We start from the raw sequence: 19,289 nt of genomic DNA on the forward strand, positions 1-19,289 counted from the left end.
GCAAAAACTTACTTCCTCCAAGAGCACTTTAGAACGGGTGCTTTTAGCTTCCACAAGGTTGCCAAAACCTTTCTTTTCGGTGATAGATTTTACTCCCAAGTATCTTTTGGACACAAGGAACATGACGGCAAAGGTGCCAAAAGGTCTCCAAAAATGCCAGCATTTCATTATATGGGAAAATCAGTCAATCAAAAGATTCTCCAGAGAAGCTAAACGATTTACCATTTAACCAGGCATGGCAAGGGTTTTCATTTGGCGTATTGCTTAAGGTGCTTCTTGATTTTTCACTCAGGTGGTAGAACATAATGCTTGGTGGCTTTCTTTTCTTGACCTAAAGCAGCCTATCAATGCAGTGCTGTGATATATTTATTCCAGAAGATGTATGAAGAATCTTGCGAAGTGTGGAGTTTGTGAGCTCCCAAACATAGCTCAATGTTTAACCCCGCTCCAAAGAGGATAATGCCTTTTTGCAAGAGCTTCCTTTTCTTGCATAATCTTCAGGCAACCTTCTCCTTATGTCAACCGATCCGTGTCAAAATAAGTTAAGCTTTTCACTTGGTCTGGCATTTAGGATTCCTGTTTTTTCAGACATAGAGGTGAAAACAAATCATTTTAGGAAACCTTTCAAAATGCCAAGAACTTTTGGTTGTCTTGTGTTACCCACTCTAGAGAAAAGGTGACAGAGCTTCCTATATGGTCTAGCGGTTAGGATTCCTGGTTTTCACCCAGCGGCCCGGGTTCGACTCCCGGTATGGGAATTGTCCTTAGCTTTTCTTCTTTAGTCACATTTTAATCTCACCCATATAAGTTAATGTCTCCGGTTTACTATTCTATCCGCACTGGATTGAAGATTGCTCCTAGTCAGATTATAGAAATAAACATCGTATTCCAATACATCCTGGATGAGAGAATTTACTACACGTAACATTTTATGTGCACAGAACAGGACTTTTCTAAAGAACACATCAACATTCAATAAACAAAATGTTATTATTTGGCAGGGAAAAAAGGACTTTTGCTTGAAATGGAAATTGTCGCTTCTGCCTAAAGCACAAGAAAGCGTCCCTTGAGGATTATATGCAGATAGATTAGTTTTTTACCAATCCAGGACCTTCCAATTAAGTCATGTCTTGCAAACATGTCAAAAAATTAGATTCAATGCACCTTGCATTAACATCAAGACACTGACGCTCTAATAGTTTTACTCGTTTAAACCCTTTTAAGGCATATTGCTGATATCAAAGAAGGCCACGCCACCTTTGCAAAAACTTACTTCCTCCAAGAGCACTTTAGAACGGGTACTTTTAGCTTCCGCAAGGTTGCCAAAACCTTTCTTTTCGGTGACAGATTTTACTCCCAAGTATCTTTTGGACACAAGGAACATGACGGCAAAGGTGCCAAAAGGTCTCCAAAAATGCCAGGATTTCATTATATGGGAAAATCAGTCAATCAAAAGATTCTCCAGAGAAGCTAAACGATTTACCATTTAACCAGGCATGGCAAGGGCTTGCATTTGGCGTATTGCTTAAGGTTCTTCTTGATTTTTCACTCAGGTGGTAGAACATCATGCTTGGTGGCTTTCTTTTCTTGACCTAAAGCAGCCTATCAATGCAGTGCTGTGATATATTTATTCCAGAAGATGTATGAAGAATCTTGCGAAGTGTGGAGTTTGTGAGCTCCCAAACATAGCTCAATGTTTAACCTCGCTCCAAAGAGGATAATGCCTTTTTGCAAGAGCTTCCTTTTCTTGCATAATCTTCAGGCAACCTTCTCCTTATGTCAACCGATCCGTGTCAAAATAAGTTAAGCTTTTCACTTGGTCTGGCATTTAGGATTCCTGTTTTTTCAGACATAGAGGTGAAAACAAATCATTTTAGGAAACCTTTCAAAATGCCAAGAACTTTTGGCTGTCTTGTGTTACCCACTCTAGAAAAAAGGTGACAGAGCTTCCCATATGGTCTAGCGGTTAGGATTCCTGGTTTTCACCCAGGTGGCCCGGGTTCGACTCCCGGTATGGGAATTGTCCTTAGCTTTTCTTCTTTAGTCACATTTTAATCTCACCCATATAAGTTAATGTCTCCGGTTTACTATTCTATCCGCACTGGATTGAAGATTGCTCCTAGTCAGATTATAGAAATAAACATCGTATTCCAATACATCCTGGATGAGAGAATTTACTACACGTTACATTTTATGTGCACAGAACAGGACTTTTCTAAAGAACACATCAACATTCAATGAAAAAATTTTATTATTTGGCAGGGAAAAAATGACTTTTGCTTGAAATGGAAATTGTCGCTTCTGCCTAAAGCACAAGAAAGCGTCCCTTGAGGATTATATGCAGATAGATTAGTTTTTTACCAATCCAGGACCTTCCAATGAAGTCATGTCTTGCAAACATGTCAAAAAATTAGATTCAGTGCACCTTGCATTAACATCAAGACACTGACGCTCTAATAGTTTTACTCGTTTAAACCCTTTTAAGGCATATTGCTGATATCAAAGAAGGCCACGCCACCTTTGCAAAAACTTACTTCCTCCAAGAGCACTTTAGAACGGGTGCTTTTAGCTTCCACAAGGTTGCCAAAACCTTTCTTTTCGGTGATAGATTTTACTCCCAAGTATCTTTTGGACACAAGGAACATGACGGCAAAGGTGCCAAAAGGTCTCCAAAAATGCCAGCATTTCATTATATGGGAAAATCAGTCAATCAAAAGATTCTCCAGAGAAGCTAAACGATTTACCATTTAACCAGGCATGGCAAGGGTTTTCATTTGGCGTATTGCTTAAGGTGCTTCTTGATTTTTCACTCAGGTGGTAGAACATAATGCTTGGTGGCTTTCTTTTCTTGACCTAAAGCAGCCTATCAATGCAGTGCTGTGATATATTTATTCCAGAAGATGTATGAAGAATCTTGCGAAGTGTGGAGTTTGTGAGCTCCCAAACATAGCTCAATGTTTAACCCCGCTCCAAAGAGGATAATGCCTTTTTGCAAGAGCTTCCTTTTCTTGCATAATCTTCAGGCAACCTTCTCCTTATGTCAACCGATCCGTGTCAAAATAAGTTAAGCTTTTCACTTGGTCTGGCATTTAGGATTCCTGTTTTTTCAGACATAGAGGTGAAAACAAATCATTTTAGGAAACCTTTCAAAATGCCAAGAACTTTTGGTTGTCTTGTGTTACCCACTCTAGAGAAAAGGTGACAGAGCTTCCTATATGGTCTAGCGGTTAGGATTCCTGGTTTTCACCCAGCGGCCCGGGTTCGACTCCCGGTATGGGAATTGTCCTTAGCTTTTCTTCTTTAGTCACATTTTAATCTCACCCATATAAGTTAATGTCTCCGGTTTACTATTCTATCCGCACTGGATTGAAGATTGCTCCTAGTCAGATTATAGAAATAAACATCGTATTCCAATACATCCTGGATGAGAGAATTTACTACACGTAACATTTTATGTGCACAGAACAGGACTTTTCTAAAGAACACATCAACATTCAATAAACAAAATGTTATTATTTGGCAGGGAAAAATGACTTTTGCTTGAAATGGAAATTGTCGCTTCTGCCTAAAGCACAAGAAAGCGTCCCTTGAGGATTATATGCAGATAGATTAGTTTTTTACCAATCCAGGACCTTCCAATGAAGTCATGTCTTGCAAACATGTCAAAAAATTAGATTCAATGCACCTTGCATTAACATCAAGACACTGACGCTCTAATAGTTTTACTCGTTTAAACCCTTTTAAGGCATATTGCTGATATCAAAGAAGGCCACGCCACCTTTGCAAAAACTTACTTCCTCCAAGAGCACTTTAGAACGGGTACTTTTAGCTTCCGCAAGGTTGCCAAAACCTTTCTTTTCGGTGACAGATTTTACTCCCAAGTATCTTTTGGACACAAGGAACATGACGGCAAAGGTGCCAAAAGGTCTCCAAAAATGCCAGGATTTCATTATATGGGAAAATCAGTCAATCAAAAGATTCTCCAGAGAAGCTAAACGATTTACCATTTAACCAGGCATGGCAAGGGCTTGCATTTGGCGTATTGCTTAAGGTGCTTCTTGATTTTTCACTCAGGTGGTAGAACATAATGCTTGGTGGCTTTCTTTTCTTGACCTAAAGCAGCCTATCAATGCAGTGCTGTGATATATTTATTCCAGAAGATGTATGAAGAATCTTGCGAAGTGTGGAGTTTGTGAGCTCCCAAACATAGCTCAATGTTTAACCCCGCTCCAAAGAGGATAATGCCTTTTTGCAAGAGCTTCCTTTTCTTGCATAATCTTCAGGCAACCTTCTCCTTATGTCAACCGATCCGTGTCAAAATAAGTTAAGCTTTTCACTTGGTCTGGCATTTAGGATTCCTGTTTTTTCAGACATAGAGGTGAAAACAAATCATTTTAGGAAACCTTTCAAAATGCCAAGAACTTTTGGCTGTCTTGTGTTACCCACTCTAGAAAAAAGGTGACAGAGCTTCCCATATGGTCTAGCGGTTAGGATTCCTGGTTTTCACCCAGGTGGCCCGGGTTCGACTCCCGGTATGGGAATTGTCCTTAGCTTTTCTTCTTTAGTCACATTTTAATCTCACCCATATAAGTTAATGTCTCCGGTTTACTATTCTATCCGCACTGGATTGAAGATTGCTCCTAGTCAGATTATAGAAATAAACATCGTATTCCAATACATCCTGGATGAGAGAATTTACTACACGTTACATTTTATGTGCACAGAACAGGACTTTTCTAAAGAACACATCAACATTCAATGAAATTTTTTTATTATTTGGCAGGGAAAAAATGACTTTTGCTTGAAATGGAAATTGTCGCTTCTGCCTAAAGCACAAGAAAGCGTCCCTTGAGGATTATATGCAGATAGATTAGTTTTTTACCAATCCAGGATCTTCCAATGAAGTCATGTCTTGCAAACATGTCAAAAAATTAGATTCAGTGCACCTTGCATTAACATCAAGACACTGACGCTCTAATAGTTTTACTCGTTTAAACCCTTTTAAGGCATATTGCTGATATCAAAGAAGGCCACGCCACCTTTGCAAAAACTTACTTCCTCCAAGAGCACTTTAGAACGGGTGCTTTTAGCTTCCACAAGGTTGCCAAAACCTTTCTTTTCGGTGATAGATTTTACTCCCAAGTATCTTTTGGACACAAGGAACATGACGGCAAAGGTGCCAAAAGGTCTCCAAAAATGCCAGCATTTCATTATATGGGAAAATCAGTCAATCAAAAGATTCTCCAGAGAAGCTAAACGATTTACCATTTAACCAGGCATGGCAAGGGTTTTCATTTGGCGTATTGCTTAAGGTGCTTCTTGATTTTTCACTCAGGTGGTAGAACATAATGCTTGGTGGCTTTCTTTTCTTGACCTAAAGCAGCCTATCAATGCAGTGCTGTGATATATTTATTCCAGAAGATGTATGAAGAATCTTGCGAAGTGTGGAGTTTGTGAGCTCCCAAACATAGCTCAATGTTTAACCCCGCTCCAAAGAGGATAATGCCTTTTTGCAAGAGCTTCCTTTTCTTGCATAATCTTCAGGCAACCTTCTCCTTATGTCAACCGATCCGTGTCAAAATAAGTTAAGCTTTTCACTTGGTCTGGCATTTAGGATTCCTGTTTTTTCAGACATAGAGGTGAAAACAAATCATTTTAGGAAACCTTTCAAAATGCCAAGAACTTTTGGCTGTCTTGTGTTACCCACTCTAGAAAAAAGGTGACAGAGCTTACCATATAGTCTAGCGGTTAGGATTCCTGGTTTTCACCCAGGTGGCCCGGGTTCGACTCCCGGTATGGGAATTGTCCTTAGCTTTTCTTCTTTAGTCACATTTTAATCTCACCCATATAAGTTAATGTCTCCGGTTTACTATTCTATCCGCACTGGATTGAAGATTGCTCCTAGTCAGATTATAGAAATAAACATCGTATTCCAATACATCCTGGATGAGAGAATTTACTACACGTTACATTTTATGTGCACAGAACAGGACTTTTCTAAAGAACACATCAACATTCAATGAAAAAATTTTATTATTTGGCAGGGAAAAAATGACTTTTGCTTGAAATGGAAATTGTCGCTTCTGCCTAAAGCACAAGAAAGCGTCCCTTGAGGATTATATGCAGATAGATTAGTTTTTTACCAATCCAGGACCTTCCAATGAAGTCATGTCTTGCAAACATGTCAAAAAATTAGATTCAGTGCACCTTGCATTAACATCAAGACACTGACGCTCTAATAGTTTTACTCGTTTAAACCCTTTTAAGGCATATTGCTGATATCAAAGAAGGCCACGCCACCTTTGCAAAAACTTACTTCCTCCAAGAGCACTTTAGAACGGGTGCTTTTAGCTTCCACAAGGTTGCCAAAACCTTTCTTTTCGGTGATAGATTTTACTCCCAAGTATCTTTTGGACACAAGGAACATGACGGCAAAGGTGCCAAAAGGTCTCCAAAAATGCCAGCATTTCATTATATGGGAAAATCAGTCAATCAAAAGATTCTCCAGAGAAGCTAAACGATTTACCATTTAACCAGGCATGGCAAGGGTTTTCATTTGGCGTATTGCTTAAGGTGCTTCTTGATTTTTCACTCAGGTGGTAGAACATAATGCTTGGTGGCTTTCTTTTCTTGACCTAAAGCAGCCTATCAATGCAGTGCTGTGATATATTTATTCCAGAAGATGTATGAAGAATCTTGCGAAGTGTGGAGTTTGTGAGCTCCCAAACATAGCTCAATGTTTAACCCCGCTCCAAAGAGGATAATGCCTTTTTGCAAGAGCTTCCTTTTCTTGCATAATCTTCAGGCAACCTTCTCCTTATGTCAACCGATCCGTGTCAAAATAAGTTAAGCTTTTCACTTGGTCTGGCATTTAGGATTCCTGTTTTTTCAGACATAGAGGTGAAAACAAATCATTTTAGGAAACCTTTCAAAATGCCAAGAACTTTTGGTTGTCTTGTGTTACCCACTCTAGAGAAAAGGTGACAGAGCTTCCCATATGGTCTAGCGGTTAGGATTCCTGGTTTTCACCCAGGCGGCCCGGGTTCGACTCCCGGTATGGGAATTGTCCTTAGCTTTTCTTCTTTAATCACCTTTTAATCTCACCCATATAAGTTAATGTCTCCGGTTTACTATTCTATCCGCACTGGATTGAAGATTGCTCCTAGTCAGATTATAGAAATAAACATCGTATTCCAATACATCCTGGATGAGAGAATTTACTACACGTAACATTTTATGTGCACAGAACAGGACTTTTCTAAAGAACACATCAACATTCAATAAACAAAATGTTATTATTTGGCAGGGAAAAAATGACTTTTGCTTGAAATGGAAATTGTCGCTTCTGCCTAAAGCACAAGAAAGCGTCCCTTGAGGATTATATGCAGATAGATTAGTTTTTTACCAATCCAGGACCTTCCAATTAAGTCATGTCTTGCAAACATGTCAAAAAATTAGATTCAATGCACCTTGCATTAACATCAAGACACTGACGCTCTAATAGTTTTACTCGTTTAAACCCTTTTAAGGCATATTGCTGATATCAAAGAAGGCCACGCCACCTTTGCAAAAACTTACTTCCTCCAAGAGCACTTTAGAACGGGTGCTTTTAGCTTCCACAAGGTTGCCAAAACCTTTCTTTTCGGTGATAGATTTTACTCCCAAGTATCTTTTGGACACAAGGAACATGACGGCAAAGGTGCCAAAAGGTCTCCAAAAATGCCAGCATTTCATTATATGGGAAAATCAGTCAATCAAAAGATTCTCCAGAGAAGCTAAACGATTTACCATTTAACCAGGCATGGCAAGGGTTTTCATTTGGCGTATTGCTTAAGGTGCTTCTTGATTTTTCACTCAGGTGGTAGAACATAATGCTTGGTGGCTTTCTTTTCTTGACCTAAAGCAGCCTATCAATGCAGTGCTGTGATATATTTATTCCAGAAGATGTATGAAGAATCTTGCGAAGTGTGGAGTTTGTGAGCTCCCAAACATAGCTCAATGTTTAACCCCGCTCCAAAGAGGATAATGTCTTTTTGCAAGAGCTTCCTTTTCTTGCATAATCTTCAGGCAACCTTCTCCTTATGTCAACCGATCCGTGTCAAAATAAGTTAAGCTTTTCACTTGGTCTGGCATTTAGGATTCCTGTTTTTTCAGACATAGAGGTGAAAACAAATCATTTTAGGAAACCTTTCAAAATGCCAAGAACTTTTGGTTGTCTTGTGTTACCCACTCTAGAGAAAGGGTGACAGAGTTTCCCATATGGTCTAGCGGTTAGGATTCCTGGTTTTCACCCAGGCGGCCCGTGTTCGACTCCCGGTATGGGAATTGTCCTTAGCTTTTCTTCTTTAATCACCTTTTAATCTCACCCATATAAGTTAATGTCTCTGGTTTACTATTCTATCCGCACTGGATTGAAGATTGCTCCTAGTCAGATTATAGAAATAAACATCGTATTCCAATACATCCTGGATGAGAGAATTTACTACACGTTACATTTTATGTGCACAGAACAGGACTTTTCTAAAGAACACATCAACATTCAATGAAAAAATTTTATTATTTGGCAGGGAAAAAATGACTTTTGCTTGAAATGGAAATTGTCGCTTCTGCCTAAAGCACAAGAAAGCGTCCCTTGAGGATTATATGCAGATAGATTAGTTTTTTACCAATCCAGGACCTTCCAATGAAGTCATGTCTTGCAAACATGTCAAAAAATTAGATTCAGTGCACCTTGCATTAACATCAAGACACTGACGCTCTAATAGTTTTACTCGTTTAAACCCTTTTAAGGCATATTGCTGATATCAAAGAAGGCCACGCCACCTTTGCAAAAACTTACTTCCTCCAAGAGCACTTTAGAACGGGTGCTTTTAGCTTCCACAAGGTTGCCAAAACCTTTCTTTTCGGTGATAGATTTTACTCCCAAGTATCTTTTGGACACAAGGAACATGACGGCAAAGGTGCCAAAAGGTCTCCAAAAATGCCAGCATTTCATTATATGGGAAAATCAGTCAATCAAAAGATTCTCCAGAGAAGCTAAACGATTTACCATTTAACCAGGCATGGCAAGGGTTTTCATTTGGCGTATTGCTTAAGGTGCTTCTTGATTTTTCACTCAGGTGGTAGAACATAATGCTTGGTGGCTTTCTTTTCTTGACCTAAAGCAGCCTATCAATGCAGTGCTGTGATATATTTATTCCAGAAGATGTATGAAGAATCTTGCGAAGTGTGGAGTTTGTGAGCTCCCAAACATAGCTCAATGTTTAACCCCGCTCCAAAGAGGATAATGCCTTTTTGCAAGAGCTTCCTTTTCTTGCATAATCTTCAGGCAACCTTCTCCTTATGTCAACCGATCCGTGTCAAAATAAGTTAAGCTTTTCACTTGGTCTGGCATTTAGGATTCCTGTTTTTTCAGACATAGAGGTGAAAACAAATCATTTTAGGAAACCTTTCAAAATGCCAAGAACTTTTGGTTGTCTTGTGTTACCCACTCTAGAGAAAAGGTGACAGAGCTTCCCATATGGTCTAGCGGTTAGGATTCCTGGTTTTCACCCAGGCGGCCCGGGTTCGACTCCCGGTATGGGAATTGTCCTTAGCTTTTCTTCTTTAATCACCTTTTAATCTCACCCATATAAGTTAATGTCTCCGGTTTACTATTCTATCCGCACTGGATTGAAGATTGCTCCTAGTCAGATTATAGAAATAAACATCGTATTCCAATACATCCTGGATGAGAGAATTTACTACACGTAACATTTTATGTGCACAGAACAGGACTTTTCTAAAGAACACATCAACATTCAATAAACAAAATGTTATTATTTGGCAGGGAAAAAATGACTTTTGCTTGAAATGGAAATTGTCGCTTCTGCCTAAAGCACAAGAAAGCGTCCCTTGAGGATTATATGCAGATAGATTAGTTTTTTACCAATCCAGGACCTTCCAATTAAGTCATGTCTTGCAAACATGTCAAAAAATTAGATTCAATGCACCTTGCATTAACATCAAGACACTGACGCTCTAATAGTTTTACTCGTTTAAACCCTTTTAAGGCATATTGCTGATATCAAAGAAGGCCACGCCACCTTTGCAAAAACTTACTTCCTCCAAGAGCACTTTAGAACGGGTGCTTTTAGCTTCCACAAGGTTGCCAAAACCTTTCTTTTCGGTGATAGATTTTACTCCCAAGTATCTTTTGGACACAAGGAACATGACGGCAAAGGTGCCAAAAGGTCTCCAAAAATGCCAGCATTTCATTATATGGGAAAATCAGTCAATCAAAAGATTCTCCAGAGAAGCTAAACGATTTACCATTTAACCAGGCATGGCAAGGGTTTTCATTTGGCGTATTGCTTAAGGTGCTTCTTGATTTTTCACTCAGGTGGTAGAACATAATGCTTGGTGGCTTTCTTTTCTTGACCTAAAGCAGCCTATCAATGCAGTGCTGTGATATATTTATTCCAGAAGATGTATGAAGAATCTTGCGAAGTGTGGAGTTTGTGAGCTCCCAAACATAGCTCAATGTTTAACCCCGCTCCAAAGAGGATAATGTCTTTTTGCAAGAGCTTCCTTTTCTTGCATAATCTTCAGGCAACCTTCTCCTTATGTCAACCGATCCGTGTCAAAATAAGTTAAGCTTTTCACTTGGTCTGGCATTTAGGATTCCTGTTTTTTCAGACATAGAGGTGAAAACAAATCATTTTAGGAAACCTTTCAAAATGCCAAGAACTTTTGGTTGTCTTGTGTTACCCACTCTAGAGAAAGGGTGACAGAGTTTCCCATATGGTCTAGCGGTTAGGATTCCTGGTTTTCACCCAGGCGGCCCGTGTTCGACTCCCGGTATGGGAATTGTCCTTAGCTTTTCTTCTTTAATCACCTTTTAATCTCACCCATATAAGTTAATGTCTCTGGTTTACTATTCTATCCGCACTGGATTGAAGATTGCTCCTAGTCAGATTATAGAAATAAACATCGTATTCCAATACATCCTGGATGAGAGAATTTACTACACGTAACATTTTATGTGCACAGAACAGGACTTTTCTAAAGAACACATCAACATTCAATAAACAAAATGTTATTATTTGGCAGGGAAAAATGACTTTTGCTTGAAATGGAAATTGTCGCTTCTGCCTAAAGCACAAGAAAGCGTCCCTTGAGGATTATATGCAGATAGATTAGTTTTTTACCAATCCAGGACCTTCCAATGAAGTCATGTCTTGCAAACATGTCAAAAAATTAGATTCAATGCACCTTGCATTAACATCAAGACACTGACGCTCTAATAGTTTTACTCGTTTAAACCCTTTTAAGGCATATTGCTGATATCAAAGAAGGCCACGCCACCTTTGCAAAAACTTACTTCCTCCAAGAGCACTTTAGAACGGGTACTTTTAGCTTCCGCAAGGTTGCCAAAACCTTTCTTTTCGGTGACAGATTTTACTCCCAAGTATCTTTTGGACACAAGGAACATGACGGCAAAGGTGCCAAAAGGTCTCCAAAAATGCCAGGATTTCATTATATGGGAAAATCAGTCAATCAAAAGATTCTCCAGAGAAGCTAAACGATTTACCATTTAACCAGGCATGGCAAGGGCTTGCATTTGGCGTATTGCTTAAGGTGCTTCTTGATTTTTCACTCAGGTGGTAGAACATAATGCTTGGTGGCTTTCTTTTCTTGACCTAAAGCAGCCTATCAATGCAGTGCTGTGATATATTTATTCCAGAAGATGTATGAAGAATCTTGCGAAGTGTGGAGTTTGTGAGCTCCCAAACATAGCTCAATGTTTAACCCCGCTCCAAAGAGGATAATGCCTTTTTGCAAGAGCTTCCTTTTCTTGCATAATCTTCAGGCAACCTTCTCCTTATGTCAACCGATCCGTGTCAAAATAAGTTAAGCTTTTCACTTGGTCTGGCATTTAGGATTCCTGTTTTTTCAGACATAGAGGTGAAAACAAATCATTTTAGGAAACCTTTCAAAATGCCAAGAACTTTTGGCTGTCTTGTGTTACCCACTCTAGAAAAAAGGTGACAGAGCTTCCCATATGGTCTAGCGGTTAGGATTCCTGGTTTTCACCCAGGTGGCCCGGGTTCGACTCCCGGTATGGGAATTGTCCTTAGCTTTTCTTCTTTAGTCACATTTTAATCTCACCCATATAAGTTAATGTCTCTGGTTTACTATTCTATCCGCACTGGATTGAAGATTGCTCCTAGTCAGATTATAGAAATAAACATCGTATTCCAATACATCCTGCATGAGAGAATTTACTACACGTTACATTTTATGTGCACAGAACAGGACTTTTCTAAAGAACACATCAACATTCAATGAAAATTTTTTATTATTTGGCAGGGAAAAAATGACTTTTGCTTGAAATGGAAATTGTCGCTTCTGCCTAAAGCACAAGAAAGCGTCCCTTGAGGATTATATGCAGATAGATTAGTTTTTTACCAATCCAGGACCTTCCAATGAAGTCATGTCTTGCAAACATGTCAAAAAATTAGATTCAGTGCACCTTGCATTAACATCAAGACACTGACGCTCTAATAGTTTTACTCGTTTAAACCCTTTTAAGGCATATTGCTGATATCAAAGAAGGCCACGCCACCTTTGCAAAAACTTACTTCCTCCAAGAGCACTTTAGAACGGGTGCTTTTAGCTTCCACAAGGTTGCCAAAACCTTTCTTTTCGGTGATAGATTTTACTCCCAAGTATCTTTTGGACACAAGGAACATGACGGCAAAGGTGCCAAAAGGTCTCCAAAAATGCCAGCATTTCATTATATGGGAAAATCAGTCAATCAAAAGATTCTCCAGAGAAGCTAAACGATTTACCATTTAACCAGGCATGGCAAGGGTTTTCATTTGGCGTATTGCTTAAGGTGCTTCTTGATTTTTCACTCAGGTGGTAGAACATAATGCTTGGTGGCTTTCTTTTCTTGACCTAAAGCAGCCTATCAATGCAGTGCTGTGATATATTTATTCCAGAAGATGTATGAAGAATCTTGCGAAGTGTGGAGTTTGTGAGCTCCCAAACATAGCTCAATGTTTAACCCCGCTCCAAAGAGGATAATGCCTTTTTGCAAGAGCTTCCTTTTCTTGCATAATCTTCAGGCAACCTTCTCCTTATGTCAACCGATCCGTGTCAAAATAAGTTAAGCTTTTCACTTGGTCTGGCATTTAGGATTCCTGTTTTTTCAGACATAGAGGTGAAAACAAATCATTTTAGGAAACCTTTCAAAATGCCAAGAACTTTTGGTTGTCTTGTGTTACCCACTCTAGAGAAAAGGTGACAGAGCTTCCTATATGGTCTAGCGGTTAGGATTCCTGGTTTTCACCCAGCGGCCCGGGTTCGACTCCCGGTATGGGAATTGTCCTTAGCTTTTCTTCTTTAGTCACATTTTAATCTCACCCATATAAGTTAATGTCTCCGGTTTACTATTCTATCCGCACTGGATTGAAGATTGCTCCTAGTCAGATTATAGAAATAAACATCGTATTCCAATACATCCTGGATGAGAGAATTTACTACACGTAACATTTTATGTGCACAGAACAGGACTTTTCTAAAGAACACATCAACATTCAATAAACAAAATGTTATTATTTGGCAGGTAAAAATGACTTTTGCTTGAAATGGAAATTGTCGCTTCTGCCTAAAGCACAAGAAAGCGTCCCTTGAGGATTATATGCAGATAGATTAGTTTTTTACCAATCCAGGACCTTCCAATGAAGTCATGTCTTGCAAACATGTCAAAAAATTAGATTCAATGCACCTTGCATTAACATCAAGACACTGACGCTCTAATAGTTTTACTCATTTAAACCCTTTTAAGGCATATTGCTGATATCAAAGAAGGCCACGCCACCTTTGCAAAAACTTACTTCCTCCAAGAGCACTTTAGAACGGGTACTTTTAGCTTCCGCAAGGTTGCCAAAACCTTTCTTTTCGGTGACAGATTTTACTCCCAAGTATCTTTTGGACACAAGGAACATGACGGCAAAGGTGCCAAAAGGTCTCCAAAAATGCCAGGATTTCATTATATGGGAAAATCAGTCAATCAAAAGATTCTCCAGAGAAGCTAAACGATTTACCATTTAACCAGGCATGGCAAGGGCTTGCATTTGGCGTATTGCTTAAGGTGCTTCTTGATTTTTCACTCAGGTGGTAGAACATAATGCTTGGTGGCTTTCTTTTCTTGACCTAAAGCAGCCTATCAATGCAGTGCTGTGATATATTTATTCCAGAAGATGTATGAAGAATCTTGCGAAGTGTGGAGTTTGTGAGCTCCCAAACATAGCTCAATGTTTAACCCCGCTCCAAAGAGGATAATGCCTTTTTGCAAGAGCTTCCTTTTCTTGCATAATCTTCAGGCAACCTTCTCCTTATGTCAACCGATCCGTGTCAAAATAAGTTAAGCTTTTCACTTGGTCTGGCATTTAGGATTCCTGTTTTTTCAGACATAGAGGTGAAAACAAATCATTTTAGGAAACCTTTCAAAATGCCAAGAACTTTTGGCTGTCTTGTGTTACCCACTCTAGAAAAAAGGTGACAGAGCTTCCCATATGGTCTAGCGGTTAGGATTCCTGGTTTTCACCCAGGTGGCCCGGGTTCGACTCCCGGTATGGGAATTGTCCTTAGCTTTTCTTCTTTAGTCACATTTTAATCTCACCCATATAAGTTAATGTCTCCGGTTTACTATTCTATCCGCACTGGATTGAAGATTGCTCCTAGTCAGATTATAGAAATAAACATCGTATTCCAATACATCCTGGATGAGAGAATTTACTACACGTTACATTTTATGTGCACAGAACAGGACTTTTCTAAAGAACACATCAACATTCAATGAAAAAATTTTATTATTTGGCAGGGAAAAAATGACTTTTGCTTGAAATGGAAATTGTCGCTTCTGCCTAAAGCACAAGAAAGCGTCCCTTGAGGATTATATGCAGATAGATTAGTTTTTTACCAATCCAGGACCTTCCAATGAAGTCATGTCTTGCAAACATGTCAAAAAATTAGATTCAGTGCACCTTGCATTAACATCAAGACACTGACGCTCTAATAGTTTTACTCGTTTAAACCCTTTTAAGGCATATTGCTGATATCAAAGAAGGCCACGCCACCTTTGCAAAAACTTACTTCCTCCAAGAGCACTTTAGAACGGGTGCTTTTAGCTTCCACAAGGTTGCCAAAACCTTTCTTTTCGGTGATAGATTTTACTCCCAAGTATCTTTTGGACACAAGGAACATGACGGCAAAGGTGCCAAAAGGTCTCCAAAAATGCCAGCATTTCATTATATGGGAAAATCAGTCAATCAAAAGATTCTCCAGAGAAGCTAAACGATTTACCATTTAACCAGGCATGGCAAGGGTTTTCATTTGGCGTATTGCTTAAGGTGCTTCTTGATTTTTCACTCAGGTGGTAGAACATAATGCTTGGTGGCTTTCTTTTCTTGACCTAAAGCAGCCTATCAATGCAGTGCTGTGATATATTTATTCCAGAAGATGTATGAAGAATCTTGCGAAGTGTGGAGTTTGTGAGCTCCCAAACATAGCTCAATGTTTAACCCCGCTCCAAAGAGGATAATGCCTTTTTGCAAGAGCTTCCTTTTCTTGCATAATCTTCAGGCAACCTTCTCCTTATGTCAACCGATCCGTGTCAAAATAAGTTAAGCTTTTCACTTGGTCTGGCATTTAGGATTCCTGTTTTTTCAGACATAGAGGTGAAAACAAATCATTTTAGGAAACCTTTCAAAATGCCAAGAACTTTTGGCTGTCTTGTGTTACCCACTCTAGAGAAAAGGTGACAGAGCTTCCCATATGGTCTAGCGGTTAGGATTCCTGGTTTTCACCCAGGCGGCCCGGGTTCGACTCCCGGTATGGGAATTGTCCTTAGCTTTTCTTCTTTAATCACCTTTTAATCTCACCCATATAAGTTAATGTCTCCGGTTTACTATTCTATCCGCACTGGATTGAAGATTGCTCCTAGTCAGATTATAGAAATAAACATCGTATTCCAATACATCCTGGATGAGAAAATTTACTACACGTTACATTTTATGTGCACAGAACAGGACTTTTCTAAAGAACACATCAACATTCAATGAAATTGTTTTATTATTTGGCAGGGAAAAAATGACTTTTGCTTGAAATGGAAATTGTCGCTTCTGCCTAAAGCACAAGAAAGCGTCCCTTGAGGATTATATGCAGATAGATTAGTTTTTTACCAATCCAGGACCTTCCAATGAAGTCATGTCTTGCAAACATGTCAAAAAATTAGATTCAATGCACCTTGCATTAACATCAAGACACTGACGCTCTAATAGTTTTACTCGTTTAAACCCTTTTAAGGCATATTGCTGATATCAAAGAAGGCCACGCCACCTTTGCAAAAACTTACTTCCTCCAAGAGCACTTTAGAACGGGTGCTTTTAGCTTACACAAGGTTGCCAAAACCTTTCTTTTCGGTGATAGATTTTACTCCCAAGTATCTTTTGGACACAAGGAACATGACGGCAAAGGTGCCAAAAGGTCTCCAAAAATGCCAGCATTTCATTATATGGGAAAATCAGTCAATCAAAAGATTCTCCAGAGAAGCTAAACGATTTACCATTTAACCAGGCATGGCAAGGGTTTGCATTTGGCGTATTGCTTAAGGTTCTTCTTGATTTTTCACTCAGGTGGTAGAACATAATGCTTGGTGGCTTTCTTTTCTTGACCTAAAGCAGCCTATCAATGCAGTGCTGTGATATATTTATTCCAGAAGATGTATGAAGAATCTTGCGAAGTGTGGAGTTTGTGAGCTCCCAAACATAGCTCAATGTTTAACCCCGCTCCAAAGAGGATAATGCCTTTTTGCAAGAGCTTCCTTTTCTTGCATAATCTTCAGGCAACCTTCTCCTTATGTCAACCGATCCGTGTCAAAATAAGTTAAGCTTTTCACTTGGTCTGGCATTTAGGATTCCTGTTTTTTCAGACATAGAGGTGAAAACAAATCATTTTAGGAAACCTTTCAAAATGCCAAGAACTTTTGGCTGTCTTGTGTTACCCACTCTAGAGAAAAGGTGACAGAGCTTCCCATATGGTCTAGCGGTTAGGATTCCTGGTTTTCACCCAGGCGGCCCGGGTTCGACTCCCGGTATGGGAATTGTCCTTAGCTTTTCTTCTTTAATCACCTTTTAATCTCACCCATATAAGTTAATGTCTCCGGTTTACTATTCTATCCGCACTGGATTGAAGATTGCTCCTAGTCAGATTATAGAAATAAACATCGTATTCCAATACATCCTGGATGAGAAAATTTACTACACGTTACATTTTATGTGCACAGAACAGGACTTTTCTAAAGAACACATCAACATTCAATGAAATTTTTTTATTATTTGGCAGGGAAAAAATGACTTTTGCTTGAAATGGAAATTGTCGCTTCTGCCTAAAGCACAAGAAAGCGTCCCTTGAGGATTATATGCAGATAGATTAGTTTTTTACCAATCCAGGACCTTCCAATGAAGTCATGTCTTGCAAACATGTCAAAAAATTAGATTCAATGCACCTTGCATTAACATCAAGACACTGACGCTCTAATAGTTTTACTCGTTTAAACCCTTTTAAGGCATATTGCTGATATCAAAGAAGGCCACGCCACCTTTGCAAAAACTTACTTCCTCCAAGAGCACTTTAGAACGGGTGCTTTTAGCTTACACAAGGTTGCCAAAACCTTTCTTTTCGGTGATAGATTTTACTCCCAAGTATCTTTTGGACACAAGGAACATGACGGCAAAGGTGCCAAAAGGTCTCCAAAAATGCCAGCATTTCATTATATGGGAAAATCAGTCAATCAAAAGATTCTCCAGAGAAGCTAAACGATTTACCATTTAACCAGGCATGGCAAGGGTTTGCATTTGGCGTATTGCTTAAGGTTCTTCTTGATTTTTCACTCAGGTGGTAGAACATAATGCTTGGTGGCTTTCTTTTCTTGACCTAAAGCAGCCTATCAATGCAGTGCTGTGATATATTTATTCCAGAAGATGTATGAAGAATCTTGCGAAGTGTGGAGTTTGTGAGCTCCCAAACATAGCTCAATGTTTAACCCCGCTCCAAAGAGGATAATGCCTTTTTGCAAGAGCTTCCTTTTCTTGCATAATCTTCAGGCAACCTTCTCCTTATGTCAACCGATCCGTGTCAAAATAAGTTAAGCTTTTCACTTGGTCTGGCATTTAGGATTCCTGTTTTTTCAGACATAGAGGTGAAAACAAATCATTTTAGGAAACCTTTCAAAATGCCAAGAACTTTTGGCTGTCTTGTGTTACCCACTCTAGAAAAAAGGTGACAGAGCTTCCCATATGGTCTAGCGGTTAGGATTCCTGGTTTTCACCCAGGTGGCCCGGGTTCGACTCCCGGTATGGGAATTGTCCTTAGCTTTTCTTCTTTAGTCACATTTTAATCTCACCCATATAAGTTAATGTCTCCGGTTTACTATTCTATCCGCACTGGATTGAAGATTGCTCCTAGTCAGATTATAGAAATAAACATCGTATTCCAATACATCCTGGATGAGAGAATTTACTACACGTTACATTTTATGTGCACAGAACAGGACTTTTCTAAAGAACACATCAACATTCAATGAAAAATTTTTATTATTTGGCAGGGAAAAAATGACTTTTGCTTGAAATGGAAATTGTCGCTTCTGCCTAAAGCACAAGAAAGCGTCCCTTGAGGATTATATGCAGATAGATTAGTTTTTTACCAATCCAGGACCTTCCAATGAAGTCATGTCTTGCAAACATGTCAAAAAATTAGATTCAGTGCACCTTGCATTAACATCAAGACACTGATGCTCTAATAGTTTTACTCGTTTAAACCCTTTTAAGGCATATTGCTGATATCAAAGAAGGCCACGCCACCTTTGCAAAAACTTACTTCCTCCAAGAGCACTTTAGAACGGGTGCTTTTAGCTTCCACAAGGTTGCCAAAACCTTTCTTTTCGGTGATAGATTTTACTCCCAAGTATCTTTTGGACACAAGGAACATGACGGCAAAGGTGCCAAAAGGTCTCCAAAAATGCCAGCATTTCATTATATGGGAAAATCAGTCAATCAAAAGATTCTCCAGAGAAGCTAAACGATTTACCATTTAACCAGGCATGGCAAGGGTTTTCATTTGGCGTATTGCTTAAGGTGCTTCTTGATTTTTCACTCAGGTGGTAGAACATAATGCTTGGTGGCTTTCTTTTCTTGACCTAAAGCAGCCTATCAATGCAGTGCTGTGATATATTTATTCCA

General features: G+C 39.3%; 9 non-coding genes across 9 annotated transcripts; all 9 read left to right on the forward strand.

The window, feature by feature from the left end:
* The first annotated feature begins 1,948 nt into the window (after nt 1-1,948).
* TRNAE-UUC (transfer RNA glutamic acid (anticodon UUC)) lies at nt 1,949-2,020 on the forward strand. Its single transcript has one exon. It is a non-coding gene; the product is annotated as a tRNA-Glu (tRNA).
* A 2,449-nt stretch (nt 2,021-4,469) lies between these two features.
* TRNAE-UUC (transfer RNA glutamic acid (anticodon UUC)) lies at nt 4,470-4,541 on the forward strand. Its single transcript has one exon. It is a non-coding gene; the product is annotated as a tRNA-Glu (tRNA).
* Nucleotides 4,542-6,991: 2,450 nt separating this feature from the next.
* On the forward strand, nt 6,992-7,063 carry TRNAE-UUC (transfer RNA glutamic acid (anticodon UUC)). The gene has a single exon. It is a non-coding gene; the product is annotated as a tRNA-Glu (tRNA).
* Nucleotides 7,064-9,514: 2,451 nt separating this feature from the next.
* On the forward strand, nt 9,515-9,586 carry TRNAE-UUC (transfer RNA glutamic acid (anticodon UUC)). The gene has a single exon. It is a non-coding gene; the product is annotated as a tRNA-Glu (tRNA).
* Nucleotides 9,587-12,037: 2,451 nt separating this feature from the next.
* On the forward strand, nt 12,038-12,109 carry TRNAE-UUC (transfer RNA glutamic acid (anticodon UUC)). The gene has a single exon. It is a non-coding gene; the product is annotated as a tRNA-Glu (tRNA).
* Nucleotides 12,110-14,558: 2,449 nt separating this feature from the next.
* Nucleotides 14,559-14,630, forward strand: TRNAE-UUC (transfer RNA glutamic acid (anticodon UUC)). The gene has a single exon. It is a non-coding gene; the product is annotated as a tRNA-Glu (tRNA).
* A 1,189-nt stretch (nt 14,631-15,819) lies between these two features.
* On the forward strand, nt 15,820-15,891 carry TRNAE-UUC (transfer RNA glutamic acid (anticodon UUC)). The gene has a single exon. It is a non-coding gene; the product is annotated as a tRNA-Glu (tRNA).
* A 1,189-nt stretch (nt 15,892-17,080) lies between these two features.
* On the forward strand, nt 17,081-17,152 carry TRNAE-UUC (transfer RNA glutamic acid (anticodon UUC)). The gene has a single exon. It is a non-coding gene; the product is annotated as a tRNA-Glu (tRNA).
* Nucleotides 17,153-18,341: 1,189 nt separating this feature from the next.
* On the forward strand, nt 18,342-18,413 carry TRNAE-UUC (transfer RNA glutamic acid (anticodon UUC)). Its single transcript has one exon. It is a non-coding gene; the product is annotated as a tRNA-Glu (tRNA).
* The last annotated feature ends 876 nt before the right edge of the window (nt 18,414-19,289 follow it).

The sequence above is a fragment of the Pelobates fuscus genome, chromosome 3 (genome assembly GCF_036172605.1).
Source record: "Pelobates fuscus isolate aPelFus1 chromosome 3, aPelFus1.pri, whole genome shotgun sequence".
In the NCBI taxonomy this organism is placed as follows: Eukaryota; Metazoa; Chordata; class Amphibia; order Anura; family Pelobatidae; genus Pelobates; species Pelobates fuscus.